Here is an 18,870-nt window from a genome sequence, read left to right on the forward strand (position 1 = left end):
AACATGAAAAGATCTAAGAGAATGGCTCCCTGATGGTTCATGACCAAACACATTATGATTCTTCTTCCTTTGTTAGCTATAGAAACATGATGCTGGAATGCTTGTGACGTCATCTTGAACTAATGTTCAAGATGACGTCACAAGTCCGTTTTATTTCGTGTTCGTTGTCCAATTAGCATATCAATTAATACTTGAAGATGATTGGCTTCCACAACAGACACATCTGTTGTGTTATAAGAGTGACGTGGCTAAGTTGACGTTAGAGAAAACAGTCATTTAAATCTTGTAATTAAAATTTCATTCGGTTTCAAAGTCTGCCCGTTCATCTGCAGTTTCTAATCATCAAGAGAGAGATGAAACCCCGTCCTTTGAAGTAGGTTTTCCCCCAAGGCAAACAATACTTACCGGGTGATGTGGTGCAATGACGGATCAGGTTAAGCGTGAAGCTGGTCTTTAGAGAACTCGGGTTCCGTTTCAACACGGTTGGCAAGATGACCAGTAGCAGCTGATGAAAATTTGATGGTGGATGTGATAATATGCTGAACGTGTTTCGTAGTTTAACGCGGTACTTGCATTTCGAATGCAGTCGGTTGTTAAGTACTAGCTTCGTTTATGTTAGCAAAGCGAGAGAGAGAGAGAGAGAGAGAGATGGATGTTGCAAACGTGCTTAAGTGCAGGGTGATTTTGGCATAGTTAAGTGTGTATGAACAGCAAATATTTGCATTCTGTAACTGTGAATTGCGATCAATGTATTGTTGTGCCATTTCTGAGCCTTTCTCACATAAATTTGTTATTGATTTATTACAAACTACATCAAACATAAAAAAAAAATGCTTATTTTGGACCGGTTTTTATTCTTATATTCCCCTAATTTTAAGTGGCTATCATCATCGACATGTGTTTGTAAACCTAAAGCAGATTACTACCACAGGGTTAATTTTATTTATAGTTTTTAAAACTATTATTTAACGTAGTCCAGAATAGAAATTCAAAAAGAGTTCGTATCATCCTGAAGATGCCTATCGCTTAGAAAATCCTAAATTCCAATCTCGTCTAGGACGCGAACTTTCACAAGGACAGACTTTTCAGCTGAAGGTGAGTTAGACTTTCTTATACGGGAATGGAAGAGGTTTTCATTCCCCAAAACATGCAAACTGATCAGAAGAACATACGCAATTTACGGATAACATGTATTCAACAGGCACGAGACAATCTATTTAAAAATTATGGTTACGAAAGCCAAGGATACTTGGCAGATGTTGAGATGCAAAAGCTTATGAGTATTACTGATGATTATGAAGAACAGAAATTCAAAAGGAAATAATTATAAAATTAATAAGATATGTGCATTAGAGAGATTCGAACTATTGCCTCGAGGTCTACTAATACTAAACCGTTCAGATTCGTATTCCGATTTGGATTATGTATGGAACTGCAGTTCTCGTCATTAATCTAAAACTGTTGCCAAATTTTTGAGGCGCCTGTTTTAAGAGAAAAGGATTTGTCCCCCCCCCCCAGTTAGTTAGCCAAGTGAATAATATTTCACTCTACAACCAAGACTGTGTGGTTAATCCTACATGTGGATTTAACATTTCATTCTCATTCACGAAAGGCTATAAATATGAAAAGGAGTATCGAAATCATGCACCAGAGAAAACATATGGAGCTTTTTGATATTTTCTTAATGATATTATAGCTCAAATTTTGTTTCATTTTTTAATGATCTTGTACAAAAAATTATATTATATACTTTTCAAAACAACAATACGCAGAACGTTACTGTCTATAAGGGTGAAAGCAAGATACTTTTATAATCCCTGCTATATATATATATATATCTATCTATATATATATCTATCTATCTATCTATATATATATATATATATATCTATCTATATATATATATATATATATATATATCTATATATATATATATATATATATATATATATGTGTGTGTGTGTGTGTGTGTGTGTGTAGAAAGTTTTTTACCTTGGGTATAATATATGTTAAATTAAAGATACCAAGCTATTTTAAATATAAACCTGGTTTTATTTACTCCATTTCCCAAGTATGCAAGCAGACAAGTCAGTCAAGTTTGCGCCTGCAAGTGTTGCAAGTCTAGCTGACCCTGCAAGTAGTGCAAGATAAGCTCTGTATTATTTAAAACTTTGTATTTCTAGCCTGGCTCCCACTAACGAGACCTCAATAAAGGTCGAAACCGGTCTGGGTAGTGGCCCCTTGCCTTTAATACATAGCATCATACATCTCCTCCAGGAGATGTGCTTTGCATTAAGGGTAAATATTAAGAATAGTGATCAGAGCTTAATCTACCTTTACCACGAGTTGCCTTGGACTTGCACTACGTGCAGGGTAAGCTAGACTTGCAACACTTGCAGGCGCAAACTTGACTGACTTGTCTGCCTGCTTACTTGGGAAATGGAGTAAAAAACCAGGTTTATATTTAAAATAATTTGGTATCTTCAATATATATATTAACGATACCAAGTATATTAAAGATACCGCATATATATATATATATATATATATATATATATATATATATATATATATATATATATATATATATATATATATATATATATATATATATATATATATAATAATAAATTTGTGTGTAATAAATGTAATAAATATATGTAATAAAGATGTGCTTTACATTATGGGAAAATACTAAGAATAGTGATCAGATCTTTACCCACCTTTACAATGAGTTGCCCTGGTGTTGTACCATCTTCAGACTTGAACTTCGTTTCAGGCGCAAACTTAATTGTTTGTTTTGATACATTTTTATAAAGAGATTTAATGATTAAAACCGAGAATAATTGTAAGGCTTTAATGATATAAAACACTTCTAGTTTCGGCTTTTGACAGCCTTCTTCAGGTGTCTTCTAAAAATAGGAAACAGCAATAAAAACACTGAAGTTTAAAACTGAGAAGCACAGGAAAATTATAGTACATAATTGACACAAAAAACGTTGTATTTACATTTAAGTTGTTCTTTCAAACGTGGCATTGTTTGTTGAGTGCGTGCTTGCAGACTCGTGAACGCCAGTACTGAACCACAGCAGAGTGGCTATCAGGGATGTTGTAGCTTAAATTGTTATTTAAATGTTCACGATTAAGGATGATTTCTCTGGACTCCACAATTTTTCTTTCAAACTCATCATGGCAACGAAAGATGTTTTCGGATCTATCCCAGCAGAGTGAATGACCCTGGTGTTCATCATCAGGATTGTTCGAGAAAAGAACATGAGTAGACAAGGCCCTGGCATGTGTTCTTTTGTAAGAGATGTCTGTCTTGTGTTCCTCCATACGTAATTCAATAGATTTATTTGTTTGACCAAAATAAGGGATATTACAATCATACCATATCTTATATACGCCAGGATATTTCAGATTATGATGATGAGGCTTTGAATGGCTTACTAGCGAGCGGATTTTTGGAAGAACAACTTAAATGTAAATACAACGTTTTTCATGTCAATTATGTACTGCAATTTTCCTGTTGACCAGAAAGCTTACGGGATTAGATTCGCTGACATTTACGAGTTGCCCTAGCCTTATGGGAGAACATGATCGCTGCCCAAGCGTCCATATTCATGTTCTCCTATGAGGTCAAATTTCGTACGAAACTTTTCTAGTTTCTGCATTCGGCTTGGAAATAATGCTGGATCTAATATCCACTTGATTTACATAAGTTCGAATCATATTTTTAGGTAGGAGATGAATTTTATTGTCCGGTGTGACACGATCACCCTACTTATTGAAAGCCAGCAATGTTTGAAAATGCAATGCCCTTAGAACAAGACTGTCCTATTATAGTTTTCTTATATCACTCGCACTAATAATACTCAAGTAGAAAATGTTTACAGGCTTTCGCGGGTTGGTTTAGCATTAATTAAAAAAAAAAAACAGAATGCAAATTTTAAATCCACATCGGCCTGCAAACGTACACGTTCGCTGCATATGTATTATATGAGATCCATAAAAGTGACAGGCCATTAGGAATTATGTACTCTTCGAGATATTATGAAGTGCGCCTGGCCATCACCTTGATCATATTTTAAGAACCCTCCATAGAGTAAAATTATAGCTACGTGCATTTTGTTCTAGACGTATGTCAAGTATAATGGATATTTCGCAGGTGAAATGTCTGAGAAATTCCAGATCATGATGTCTAAAACGGATAAATCTAAATATGTTTTTATGGATTATATATATATATATACTGAACTTTAACATAATTCCTCATATTATAATGATTTTAATCTAATAAATTAGAGACGAAAGCTATTATTCTTGATGGCCATGTCATAACAACAAAATTTAATATCTTTTGTGACAACAAAAGCTGTTTTCTTCAGCAAACAACACTTAGCTGGAGAAAATACATTACCTTTATTTAGTAGTTGCGACAGTTGTTCTATCGATTCTAACATCCTTGATGTTTTCCTTATTTAATGAAGTTAAAAAAAATTTACCTTTCTTAAAATTTTCTCAAAATTATTTTTGAGAAATACACATTTGGAGAAGACACTTCGACAAAATTTCAAATTAAAATAAATGAAGGGGCTTAGCTGCAATACTGTGCGTAAATGCAAAAATAAATAAATAAAAACAGCAGCATATTTATTCCTTATTTTGAAATAAGAGTTGAACTCCATTGAAGTGTAGTATATACAGTCTTCTGACTCTTTTCATTTCCCCAAGTAAACAAATGTAATTCTTCTTTGCCCTAACTTTTGGAAATCTGAAGACCCGTTCTCCAAGATTTGTCGACAATAAAATTAATTTCTCTCGACAAGTTCCGTTTTCTCGTGTTCCTAATGTTAAATGCTATTATTGTGTGAAATATTATGTTCTAAAGTAGATTGTTTTCTGAATTACAGGGTTGTAAACCCAAGTTTAAGGATAAAAAATCTTACTGTTGCTAATTATTAGAATCAAACAGGCATATACCTTGTATATTTATTTATTACAGAAGGAATTGATTTCTTCGAGCATGAGAACATACTTTTTCATAACATCTTGAAAAATTTAATAAATTCAGTCTTATGTACATTCTATTTACAAAATGAGGTTTGAAAAAAAAATCATTAAAAAATAGAAACTAGCAAAGACACCTACAAATCTAATAGTTTTTATGCTTATCAGGTTCCCACATAGTCAATTAGAGCCACCGCAGAGCAGTCGGTATGGACGAAGCCCTTTGGTCGGAAAGACCTGGGTTCGATTCGCGTCCATGACGTAAGAAACCTTTATCTTTCTACTAAAGGTGAGTTAGCCGGTCTCACACAGCGGTAGAGGGTTTTCCACCTGGAAAGTTGGGTTTTTTCGTCCTTAAGAACAGACAAACCGGCCCGTGAACACACACAGCTCTATAGTCATAAAATATATACTTAAATATACTTAAATATTTAAATCCCTCAATGGCTCGGCTAATTCTAAGTTGAGGAAAATTGGGAGAAACCCCACGCGAAAACAACAACCAAGTCAAGTCAATTTCATGTAATCTAAATTAACTCTAGTATGCTTTTTATATAAGATAAAAAACGGTATTTTAAAAACTATCACTATTATTAAAAAAACAGACTGAAAAATAAAATCTCTAATTTTATCTGCTTATTATATTTCCATTCCAAGTGAATTTCAAATGATCTGATTACTTTTGTAGAATTGCATGCTATGGAAATTGTGTAACAACAAAAATTATTTACACTTTTAAACAAGCTGAATTATTATTCACCGGATTCAGAAATCTCTAAAACGAGCTAGTATATGAAAAGCAGACCTCGAGAAATGAGATTGTGTTTTCACGTTCTTTGCATACCTGTTGGTTACATCCTAATATAATGCTTTTTAAAATACCAGGCTGAACGTACGTGAGAAAAACAAAAGATGCACAAGATAAAGTTACTTAGCCTTTCGAAAACACCATTAAAAGCTCACTCAACTCGTAAAGGGTATGCAAAATTATTTTGAGATGAGATTATGGAAAGAAACACCAGAACGAAAAGACGCTAGTAAGAAAGAGAGAAGAAAAAAAAAAAAAAAAAAAAAAAAACGAGAAGTGTGTTTATAGCAAGAGTACATCACCGTGTTCCTTCCTCACCTTGATGTTTTCAAAACACCCGGATGCGAAAATCCCATTACCCGTATGTTCTATAAATCACCACTCTAGCATTTCCCGATACGGATGTATTACTCTAGAAATGCCTACATCGTCCCAGGTTTTAAGGCAGTAATAGCTAATGTACTCGAGTGTGTTTACTTTTGGTCTGTTCTTTACCGATATAGCATAGAGAGAGAATCGAGGAAGACGAAAAAACGCTATCTGGTTTCGCCAATAGTGGCGTTTAGTGTTATCGACTTGTAAGGGCGCATTAGTTAACTTCTGAGGGTTGCCTTTGATGTGCAACAAACAAGCTGCCACAATCCCCACCCTCATTCTTGAATAGATCATAGATGCGTCAACACCACGGTATAATTATTAGAGATTCTTCCCATGGTTCAATGGAAACAACATTTAAATTCAGTTTTATTAAATAAATGTTTAATTAATCTTTGAATAATATTTGGAGTTAAAGGAATGTTATTTTTAAACCACACACTCATTTTGGAAAATAGTATCAAAATAATACGGAAACAGTAAAACATAGTTCGTTAAAATATTTTTAATGATACTCAATGAAGAACTTTTTTTTAAATAATAAATAATGCATGCTGATCTCTAGCTAAACTGTGGTAATTTAATAATTAAATGTATCTTGCTGAGCCACCGTATTTGTTCAGTTAATATCGAGGGGCATTTCAAGTGAAGCTCAGTCAGCTTGACACATAAGGAGATAGTAAGGTTTTTCCTTTTCTGAAAACCGATTTTGCAGACAACACCCTAGCTTCGTGGCCTTAATTATTTGGATACAATTACTGCTTTGGATCGTTGTTTCAAACAAAACCGAACTATTTTGTTTTTGATTTGATTAAAATTACGACCAAAGCAACTGTGAAGGCAGTATTTATACCTGTAGCTTAACTGGCGAGTGTGTTCTCCGGATGGTTTGTCTGTTTTCAGGAAGAAAAAACAATGTTTTCTGCTGGAAAAAGAAAAAAAAATTACCATCTCCGCATAAGCTCTGTTGACTTTAGTTTACTTCAACTATCCTTCGAGCGTCTTAGGGTTCGAATCAAGAAGCCATAGGGCGAATGCTACCTCGATTGCAATTTGCTATCGAGGCAATGATTTCATAATCATGCAGGTGGTGCGTGCGTCGAGCAGAACACTAATCTATGGGTTGAGTTGATTATTTGGAACTATGGCAGAGGCAACTTCAGATCGGTTTACCTACCTCGAAGGATGAAAAAAAAAAAAAACGAATTTTTGTGAGGAAAAACACTTCCATTTCTGTATGCGACAGGTCCAGAGTACCTTATCCGCAGCAATTACTATGCAAATAATTAACTAAATAATTGCAACCAATCTCTTGTCTTCTCAGACCTTGACGTTTACACATTTTCAATGAAATATAGGGAGTTACAATAACAAAATAAGTTCAGCGTTTGCTTGCAAGTGACTGGCATTATTGCAGGTAATATAATTTTCCGAATAAAATATTTTTAAAGTATACAGTGTTGATTAAATTAATTTCAGTATTTAGTCCAAAGAAATTTCGGGAAAAGTTTAGATACCACGTTAAAAAAGGAATACTCATTAATACTTTGAGTATTTTTAACAGCACTGAAATAAAATATAGAAAAAACTTGGTTTTGTAATGTAATTGATGCTCTGATAGGATAGTTAATCTCATCTTCATAGTCTGCTATGTCTATCAATTGTGTGTACTTTTGGCTGATTTGTCTGTTTAGCGGGGTGAAAAACCTGAGTTTCTGGAAGAGAAAACCTTCCACCTCCATATGTGACTTGCTAACTCTTCTCCAGGTGAAAAGCTCTTATAAAGATTTTTTGCGTTCTAGACGAGATTGGAATTCAAGTCTTTCTAACCAAAGGTCACCGATATACACTAGAACTACAGAGGCTCTTTAAAGAACACTCTGACTATGTTGGCGGGGTGAGTCAAGTTGTTTTTTCCCTTTCCACAGATAAACAGTGGTTTATCTGCGGTTCAAAATTCGACCGTATGGATTTTCATTGTCCTCTGTGACTCAATTTTCTTGTGAATTAATATTATGGATGGGTGGGTGCACTAAAGCTGAATAATCTGGTTTCCACTATCCAAGAGAACCAAACATGGAACATTCAATTCCCTTTAGGCCCTCAATAAGCAGGTAGTGGTTTTAGTCCATATCACAATATGCTCAATGAAGTAACATAAAAGTAGACTAAACCCATGTTTTAGTTTCCATAACAGATTCAGCTTATCCATCCCTTGATCGGCTCATAGTGTTAACGTATTATAGGGTTTCAAAGCATTCACTGGAAAATTCTCACTTTTCTAAATATCCGTTATTTTTTATGAATTTTATTACCGCCTCTAAGCCTCAAAGTTTTACTATTTTCTTTTCTTTCTCTGACTTCTTTTTTTCGTCTTCTCACAGACTTTTCATCTCACCTACTTTAAAATCGGAATTTTTCTAGCTAAACCCAAATCTCCTTGAGTAAGGCCCATTAAACTCCATATGCCATAAATTCATCCTCTGTGACAGAGGTGTTCCTTCTAGACCAGTATAACAACTCTGCTTTTCTCCCCCACTCCTAAATATTGAAGGGAGTTTCAGGGAGGCGTACGAGTGGAGTGTGTATGTGGGGGGAGTCTAAAGAAATAGGCAAGAGCTACCTAATCCCTCAGCGTCTCGCGCGTGTCCATTTGTCAAAAGATATCGCTGTCATTTCTCATTTTCCCGCCACATTCACTTTTCCGTTCCCCCCATCCCAGATTTCCCCTCCTACCGACGAAGGAGCCCAAGACCAATCCCAAGATGCGCCATCCGTTAACGTCCGTAGCCCATAACACGTCCATAACCTTATTTCCGCGTTTGGCGAAACGGTGACAGAGATTAATAGCGGAGAGAGCAGTAGTGACAGATATTGTCAGGGGTAGGAGGGTCATAGTGTAGGGGAGGGAGGGAAAGTCGTGCTGGAAGGCAACGCTGAGTGGACTGAAAAAAAGTGACTTCGTCCACACAATTTTGGCAGTTGTGTCATTTACTTGACGATTTTTCTCTGCGTTCATTGTCCGCCTTGTCCAAACTGCAGCAAGTCACTCCGACACATCGGGGATGTAGTTATCTGTTGTTGCAAGCGTTTTCATCCAACAGGAGCGAAAGGGTATCGCCCGGAATTCCGTTGTCAAAGTAAAGGTTCATGGGAACTCTGTGTTGCGTTCCCATCTTATCTCTCTTCCTGGATGTCGGCCCTAATTACCGAAGGTCGAACCACTATCTTGCCATCTTCTTCCCCCATCTAGTTTTGGTGCATTCCTCACGTCTATTTATTAACCGTCAAAAAGCTCCTTATGGTTCGTTATGTCTTCCTTTCGAAGCAAATTTGAATATCTCATATTTGGAGTTCTGTTCAGGTTCCTTTTAAGTTTTTATGAGTATTTTTTTTCTTTCTTTCCCGCATTTCCTGTCTCTTCCAGTGCTTCATTGATTGATTTCGTGCGGTTTATTCTACACCATCGATTTTTTACTGTTTTTTTTTTCTTTAATGCTCCAACTGAGGAAATTGTTTCGTATTGCTTTTATGCCTTTATTACAGTGGCTACATCTCGTTCGTATTAAATTACTGCGCTAAAAGTCTTCTTGGTACGAGGTGCGGATTACTGATTGATGAAATATAGGTCGTGCCGAGCTTCAGAAGGTGGAAGAATGTTCTACAATAACTACCCCAACATGATGATAAAAATAGAGTCATAAAGAAGTAGTGTGTGGTAGTGCTCATTAAAATTCAGCGGAGAAATCGGATTAAAACATTGGTTTTAATAAGAAATACTCTCGGTGCAGGAAAGTTTTTTTTTTTGCCAACAAATGAGTATAGTTTAGTCCTTACACAGTACGGAAGTTAGCTTCTAATTTTAAAGTATTTTATGTATCAACATCTTTCTCTCTGCTATAAATTGGATTCTCAAACTTTCACACTTGGTACCTCCATAAAATATTTTATAAATTTCAACCTCACCTCTAGAATAAATACAAGTAAACAGTTAAATTAATTAAGAGTATGCATTTTTATAAATAATATAAAGTACTGGTGCAGAGTCTACCTACTCTGTTATATTGTAGGCGAATTTTTTCATCTTTCGCTATTAAACCTAGTTGTCTTGTAGTTTGCTATTTTCAAGACCATCCCCATATCCAGTTCTATACTTTGTCCATCTGATTTTCTCCTTTTTATTTTTGTTTTTGGATCCACTCATTTAATGGCTGTATTTTACATTTTTTTTCCTGATTTCTGAGTCCCGAGATTTTGTTTTGATATTGTTACAACTTCAGTTGTTCCTAATATTTTCATTTCAATGGTTTAAATTCATTTGTTTAATTTTTGTAGTTGCTGTACGTGTTTCTGATGCAAGTATGTTGATAATGGTCGGTGAATTTTAATTTTAGAAATACGTTGGAAGTGTTTAGAACAAACGTATAATGCCGAGGTTCTGAGTTTAAATTCTATGATTCTGTATGAGAACTAAACTTACTCCATCAAGGAAAGGACTTGAAAAATATTTTGTCATATATCATTTAAAAAGTGTTTTATATGAAAAACGCAACCCTCTTCCCTCAGGAAACTACTCATCCCCAAATATAATGTTTCCCGATTGACGCAATCAATTGGGAAACATTATATTTTAAGTCTGGTGTATAAATATAAAATTTGCTTAAATATTACGCATGTAATATAGCATTTTCACGTGTTTTTTTAAAAATTTCACAGTGAAATAAATTATTCAGAATCGCTTAGTTTTTTTAATTCATTTTTTTTTCAAGAATATCAAACTGATCGCATGTATAATTTATCCAGAAGGGGGAATAACTAAAATTCTTTACTTGAAGGAAATTGGAAGGAGGAACGAAGCATGCGGCCTCCTTAGCATGCTAAAAGGGGGGTTTCTAATTCAAAAGATGATTGCTTTCTATTCAACAGCACACATGATTGGACATTTCTTCGGCAGTGCCACTAAATTCCTGATTTTCAATGAAAAACGCATAAAAATTATCGCTGCGTTTTCTTTCATATTGAATAAATTCATAAAGAACGTGGTTGAAAGAGAAAACTGCCCATCCACGATACTAATACACTATGGATTTACAATCGTTCTCGTTGGAATTCACATAAAAATAAAGCCGCAAAGTATGAGCTATTATAAGGAATAATCTGTACCAATAGTACAGATTATTATAATTTTTTTTTTTTGAATAAAACGATTTTGAGAATATCTGACAGATAAGATCGGCACTATAAGGGAAATAATAACATAAAGTCAATCAACAAAATAGTAACCGGTTTGTAAGAAACCACAAATAACCGACATCATATTCCAACCTTGTAATTACAAACAACCGTTCGATTTTTATGAAAGAACAGTTCTACTCCCCCACCTGGCCCCCAGCCAACACATTGCACGGGTTCTTACTTGATAGGCACAGGGAGTTCTTATCTAGCTTTGACCGCTTAGCTGTTCAGATAATCCAACTAATATCTGAACATCGATGTTCAGATATTAGTTGATAATATTCAATATTAGTTGATACTAATATCTGAACATCTATGTTCAGATATTAGTTGATACTATTCAATATTAGTTGATACTAATATCTGAACATCTATGTTCAGATATTAGTTGATACTAATATCTGAACATCTATGTTCAGATATTAGTTGATACTATTCAGATATTAGTTGATACTATTCAATATTAGTTGATACTAATATCTGAACATCTATGTTCAGATATTAGTTGATACTATTCAGATATTAGTTGATACTAATATCTGAACAATATTAGTATCACCAGGGGTGGAGAGTTACAGTGTGATTATAATAGGGTAAAAGAATAAAACCTCACTTGATCACGTTAGCCTTTAATGCCCGGGTTTGTTCAGGATAACTTCTCTACCACACTAGACAAATGTCAAATGATGAATCCTATCTAATATTAGTATCAACTAATATCTGAACATCTATGTTCAGATATTAGTTAATACTATTCAGATATTAGCTGATACTAATATCTGAACATCTATGTTCAGATATTAGTTGATACTATTCAGATATTAGTTGATACTAATATCTGAACATCTATGTTCAGATATTAGTTGATACTATTCAGATATTAGTTGATACTAATATCTGAACAATATTAGTATCACCAGGGGTGGAGAGTTACAGTGTGATTATAATAGGGTAAAAGAATAAAACCTCACTTGATCACGTTAGCCTTTGATGCCCGGGTTTGTTCAGGATAACTTCTCTACCACACTAGACAAATGTCAAATGATGAATCCTATCTAATATTAGTATCAACTAATATCTGAACATCTATGTTCAGATATTAGTTGATACTATTCGGATATTAGCTGATACTAATATCTGAACATCTATGTTCAGATATTAGTTGATACTATTCAGATATTAGTTGATACTAATATCTGAACATCTATATTCAGATATTAGTTGATACTAATATCTGAACAATATTAGTATCACCAGGGGTGGAGAGTTACAGTGTGATTATAATAGGGTAAAAGAATAAAACCTCACTTGATCACGTTATCCTTTGATGCCCGGGTTTGTTCAGGATAACTTCTCTACCACACTAGACAAATGTCAAATGATGAATCCTATCTAATATTAGTATCAACTAATATCTGAACATCTATGTTCAGATATTAGTTGATACTATTCGGATATTAGCTGATACTAATATCTGAACATCTATGTTCAGATATTAGTTGATACTATTCAGATATTAGTTGATACTAATATCTGAACATCTATGTTCAGATATTAGTTGATACTATTCAGATATTAGTTGATACTAATATCTGAACAATATTAGTATCACCAGGGGTGGAGAGTTACAGTGTGATTATAATAGGGTAAAAGAATAAAACCTCACTTGATCACGTTAGCCTTTGATGCCCGGGTTTGTTCAGGATAACTTCTCTACCACACTAGACAAATGTCAAATGATGAATCCTATCTAATATTAGTATCAACTAATATCTGAACATCTATGTTCAGATATTAGTTGATACTATTCAGATATTAGCTGATACTAATATCTGAACATCTATGTTCAGATATTAGTTGATACTATTCAGATATTAGTTGATACTAATATCTGAACATCTATGTTCAGATATTAGTTGATACTAATATCTGAACATCTATGTCCAGATATTAGTTGGATATCTGAACGTCCTTCCGTTTTTATTCCCAATCATGAAAGTACCGCTCTTTCTTCCCTAAAATTAAAGATATTCTCCAGGTCCATTTAAAATTCCTAGTTTATTCCCTTTGCAATCCTCCTGTTTGTGAATTTAATTCGTAACTTCCTTCATGAAAAACCGAGTTGACAGACACAAGGAAAGTATATGATAAACAGTATTCTAACCCACAACGAGAAGTCTGACTTTTCATTTTTCTTTGACTCTCAAGAGAAATTATCAAAAGAAATGTGGACATGATTTCATTTGTGAAACTTCAAGTCTTTTTAATTCACCACTGTTCCTTTTGCTGAGCGGGATCTGCATGTTGGTCCACACGAGACTAAGATCAAATGCTTGGTTCCCGGAAGTTTTTGTAAACAGACCAGAGGAAATATTAAAAATTAAACATAATATATGAAGTTGATTTTTTTGTACAAGTCCTCGACGCATGCTTAAATGTATACCGTTTCCGGATGATTTATATTCACTCTGCTTAAACTAATAACGCATGCGTGCATGCTCGCAAGGGATATTTAATTTAGAAATTCGAGCTGAAGTAAAAATTAAAATGTCTAAATACCAGAGAACTAATCTAAATAAACGGATTTCATTCAACCCTAACCACATTTTTAAAAACTCAAATTACAATAATTTTTGTGGGTTCAAGTCCATTGTAATATTAAAAGGGCATCACCAGGGGTGGAGAGTTACAGTATGATTATAATAGGGTAAAAGAATAAAACCTCACTCGATCACGTTAGCCTTTGATGCCCGGGTTTGTTCAGGATAACTTCTCTACCACACTAGACAAATGTCAAATGATGAATCCTATTTGATCATTTTCTGAATACTTGACTTCTTTCACTGCATAGTACTTAATTAGATTGATGTAAACACTCCTCTGCCTTTACTGAAAATAACACAAGGATTGCAAAGAAACAAACAGCAACAAAATAACAAAACATACACACACAAAACCACAAAAATTACAAAACATTAACTTATAAATGACAATAAGCAGGATGTTATTGATCTTCTACCATTATTTAAAAATATATGCATAAATTATTTTGGTGTCTATGTAAAAAACCAAATTTTACAGAAAAATACCAAAATATTTCAAAAATTTACCCTTAGTATTTCTCTTACCATGCTTTTTTATATTTAAAAATATGTTTAATTAGAATTCTCAATAGAAAATTTCTATTTAAAAATAAATGTTAGATGTCTTAAGCCTCAAGCAGAAGAAAACAGATGAACTTTTCACTAACTCTTCTGGGACAAAACTGCTCGTGGCCGAACATGAAATATTGAAGCGCTTAAAGCGAATGACAGATAAATGCGATGTACAGATTACGAAAGCGGGTTGGATGAATCACAGAAAGGATAGATAAATAAAGAGAGGAGAAAGGGTAAGAAAAGATGAAAATCTAGAAATAAGTTTAGCCTAACGTTTATCAACAATGGGAATAAGCTGAATGCTGTCAAAAGTTTCATCTGATAACAGTGCGTGAAGATTATGATATCATAATTAGTTTCAACAAGTCGAGAGTAGCTTAGAGCTGATTGAGAATTTGTTTTTGTGCATTTTCTCTGCCATTGGGTAGGTCAAGCTATATACACTGGGTGGTCAGTTGCTGCGGCTCTTGTTTCCAACCTACTGATTGTGCGTTCAAATCCTCCGACTATGTCATAGATGCTTGGGAAAGGCTTTAAACAGTAGATGATTTTTATCGTCAGGTGTGAGACTACTACTTTGCTTACTTAATTCAGGAGTGCTTGGAGAAAAGTATCACGTTTGATACGCATCGTGGAATTAACGTACGATTGGGGCTACAGCTTTTCGTGAGTGACATTTTTTAAAACCAACCCAATACTAGTGAGAGAGAAATTCTATTTGCGAGTCCATAATATACAGGGTAGGTGATTAACGTGAATGAATGTATTTTATCGCTAACGATGTCCAGTTAGGTCTCCATATATGTACCTTAAGTGGACTAAGGGATTGCATAACCTAGTTCCCCCATCCTACCTAGATAACAAACAAAGTACATTATTTAAGCCACTTTTAGGATTCTAATAAGCAATATGTTGTTTCACAGCGGCAGGTGAAAATCATCTGCCACCTAAAGTCATTTATAAATATTCATCCGCAAAGAGATTTGAATCCACCATCTATAGGTTGATGACAGTAGTTCTATCCACCTGACCACTCCGACCAGCATCATGTATACACACACTTGAATTCAAAGCTGTCTCCGGGAAGCTACCTAACTATAGCCAATGTCTGTCACGTGTTATTGTCGCGCGTTACTGGCAAATTCCATTTACCGGAAAGCAATGATGTGTCTGATATTTTTGGTCGCTGAGTGTATTAGGGATGTAGGTCCGATTTCCGTCGACGTGAGGAGCTTAAGGATCTTCCTCAGCCAGGCTATGGGTCCCCCCCCCTCCCCCCAGTTTATATGGAGTTTTTCATCCCGCAAGCAGGCAAACCGGCCCTGTGAACACACACGGATACAGTCATGATTATCGCCCTTAGGGTATGCAGCAGAGGAGTGGCGTATAGGCTGCATTAATACGCCAGTAACCCCTCATTAGGTGGGGACCCAACCCGTTCTAGACGGATGAGAAGGATAGGATAATGCATAAATAGTGATGAACAGAAAAATAGAAAAAATTAATTTTTTGGACTTCGTGAATTAATTGCAAAAATGTGTTTTGTAACTAACTCGAAGAAAGGTGAAAAACTTGCTCTGTCAACTTGTCGGTTAAGATAGTTACTTGCTTTTTCATCCAACAGGTTTATGGTACGTATGTGTGTATATGTGCGTGTTTCAAGAGTAATTATTCTCACGAAAACTAACGCTCTATTCCCTATCATAGGTGTCTGCTTTCCTAGGCCTTTTATTTCTCATTACACAATATTTTAAACGATTTGTTGGTTTTTTCCTATCTCATGTACAAATCGTATTAAATGTTTTTTTTCTATTTTCATATTAAATCTCGTTATCTGGTCTGAAAAACTTATTTGGCTTATCCCTTTGTTTCAAACGTTACTTAAACTCCATAGATTTTTAAATGTATTTTGTTGTTTTCTCATAGAAATTACCGCTTGTTCCTTTACTTCAGTTAATTACGTGAACCTGCTTTCCGTTAATTTAATTACCAGTAAAGACCTAAAGAAAATGAAAAGAAGAAGAAAAACCTTCGGAGTTAGTTCTTTAATTCTGTCGACTATCTGGGCCGCCTGCTTCTTCGTGAACGATACTCATTTCATGGATTTGTTCCAGGCAATCCTTTCTGCAATTAGATCTCTACTTTTTCAATAATCACATGCCTCAGAGATTAAGAGATACTTTAATTTCTCAGACCTAATTAAAATAGAAAAGGATGGAACGAAAGGGAAATCTAAGGTGCTTAAGATGCATAAAAGATAATAGCTGACATCTCGTGATAGAAGCTGAGAAGGTTAGGTAAGATGATTAACCATTTGTGTATGTAATTAAAACCAAAAAAAAAAAAAAAAGAGAAGCAAATGAGTTAACTTTTGTTTGGATGTCAAAGTATTCGGGTAATGTGTCCAGCGTTGAATGGTGGTAGACACCACGCTCCACGCAATTGTATACGAAGGGTGATGGCAAACTCATTTCAGATGAAAGCCTGCAGGATCTATTATGGGAAACGGAAACGTAAGCGATGAATAGGCACAGTCTTCAGTTGAAATAATTATACGAAGTGAAGCTCAAGAAATATGCGTTCAATACTGGGTCTAAGAAAAGCGTCTATTTTTTAGTTCATATGTTTAAAATTAAAAAAAACCAAATATTTAAAACTAAAATATCAAACTTTGTCAAAGTAAATGGTATAATAAATAATATATTTAAGCCATCCCTAGTACAAAAACACACTAGAATCAGACTGTATAATGTCCTATCAAAATCAACTGTACTATACGGAAGCGAAACATGGACCATAAAAAGGAAAAATGAAAAACAAATTCAAACAGCAGAAATGAAATTTCTCGGAAAAACAGCTGGATATACCAAGTGGGACCATACAACAAATGAAGGAATTTTACACATAAGAACAGTATAAACAAAAATGGTTAGAACATTTAAATCGAATGGACAACAGCAGACTACCAAAAATATTATACAGATACAAAATAAGTGGAAAAAGAAGAATCGGAAGACCAAGAAAGAGATGGCATGAGACCGGAACAGGCCACCTGACCTAAAATCCATGTTAGGAAGAAGAAGATTTATTGTCATTTGTAATAGTTTTTTTCCCCCTACCGGCTTGATTTTGCTACTAAAATCAAAATTGAGATCACTTGGCAGAGTTTAGTAGAGATCATTAATTAGTAAATTTAATTAAATTCCATCCAACCAAGGATAGAATTTAATGATTTCCAATGTGTCATTATAAATTTTTATAAAAATTCATAAACATTTTTATGAATAAAAATTATACATTGGAAATCAATACTCAATTCTCCTTGGAAATTTGAGTTGCGATTGTAGTTCGCAAATTTCATTGAATACTATCCTATCAATGGTTATACTTTTTATCATTGGAAACGTTTTGATAAATGATACATTTTGTGAGAGCCTGTGTAGCTCAGTGAATGTGGCATTTGCATACCACGGCGCTTGACCGCACGAAGGAAGACTTCTTGGTTTCGAATCTAGTCGGCAACTAGAAGAAATTTTTCTAAGCCTTTTTTCGACCGGTTCTCGAGTTAGTCGATCTCTGGCACGGGCAAGCGGGTTTTTCGTCCCGTAAACTCAAGAAAATCGACCGTAGAACGCACATTATTTTAGACATTAAAAATACGAGTGTTAGGGTTATGGACCACGAGATGGCGACACTTGTTGAACCGTCTCTCTTTAGTGCGTGCCGCTTAATTAATGATAGCCTTGGGCCAGCTATCTATGATTGGGTTCCAGTGGAGATTGAACTGCCCACTCAGTCTCCAAAAGTTAGATAGGGCTATAACGGCCTCGGGAATAAAAAGGGGTTAGCTGATTTTTTTTTTTTTACATTTTGTGATTAAAACAAACTGTTTCAACCCAAATTGCCATGTCTCGACAAACATCGATGATGTTGACAAAATTTGCTTTACTATCTCAAGATAGTAAAGCAAATATAATAGATGCTACGTATTTTCGAGAAAAATATCATAAAAGTTAGTTTCATGATTTTCTGATCCATTCTTCTATGAAAAATTTGTCTGTTATCGTTTCCCATAATTTTGAATTTAAAATTTGTCCTATTTATATCAAAATTAGCAGTTCTGCAAATCTCAATATAGGATTCAGTAATCTTTCACCAAACTCTGTCAGACAGAACGATGCAGACAAATAAAAGAACTTTAATAACACAAAAAAAGTTCAATATCTACATATCTGCTAGATACAAATCTGATAAAAGACTACCAATTTTTGTATGCAAATTGGT

The 18,870-nt window shown here is 34.5% G+C and overlaps 1 protein-coding gene across 2 annotated transcripts in view; it reads left to right on the forward strand.

Moving 5' to 3' along the window:
• LOC150097753 (neurexin 1-like) overlaps positions 1 to 18,870 on the forward strand; it is a 353,871-nt gene that overhangs the window by 98,501 nt on the left and 236,500 nt on the right. The gene's annotated exons all lie outside the window — the stretch shown is intronic.

Source organism: Typopeltis vanoorti, chromosome 17, assembly GCF_054136105.1.
Source record: "Typopeltis vanoorti isolate ZY-2024b chromosome 17, IOZ_Tvanoo_1.0, whole genome shotgun sequence".
Lineage (NCBI taxonomy): Eukaryota > Metazoa > Arthropoda > Arachnida > Uropygi > Thelyphonidae > Typopeltis > Typopeltis vanoorti.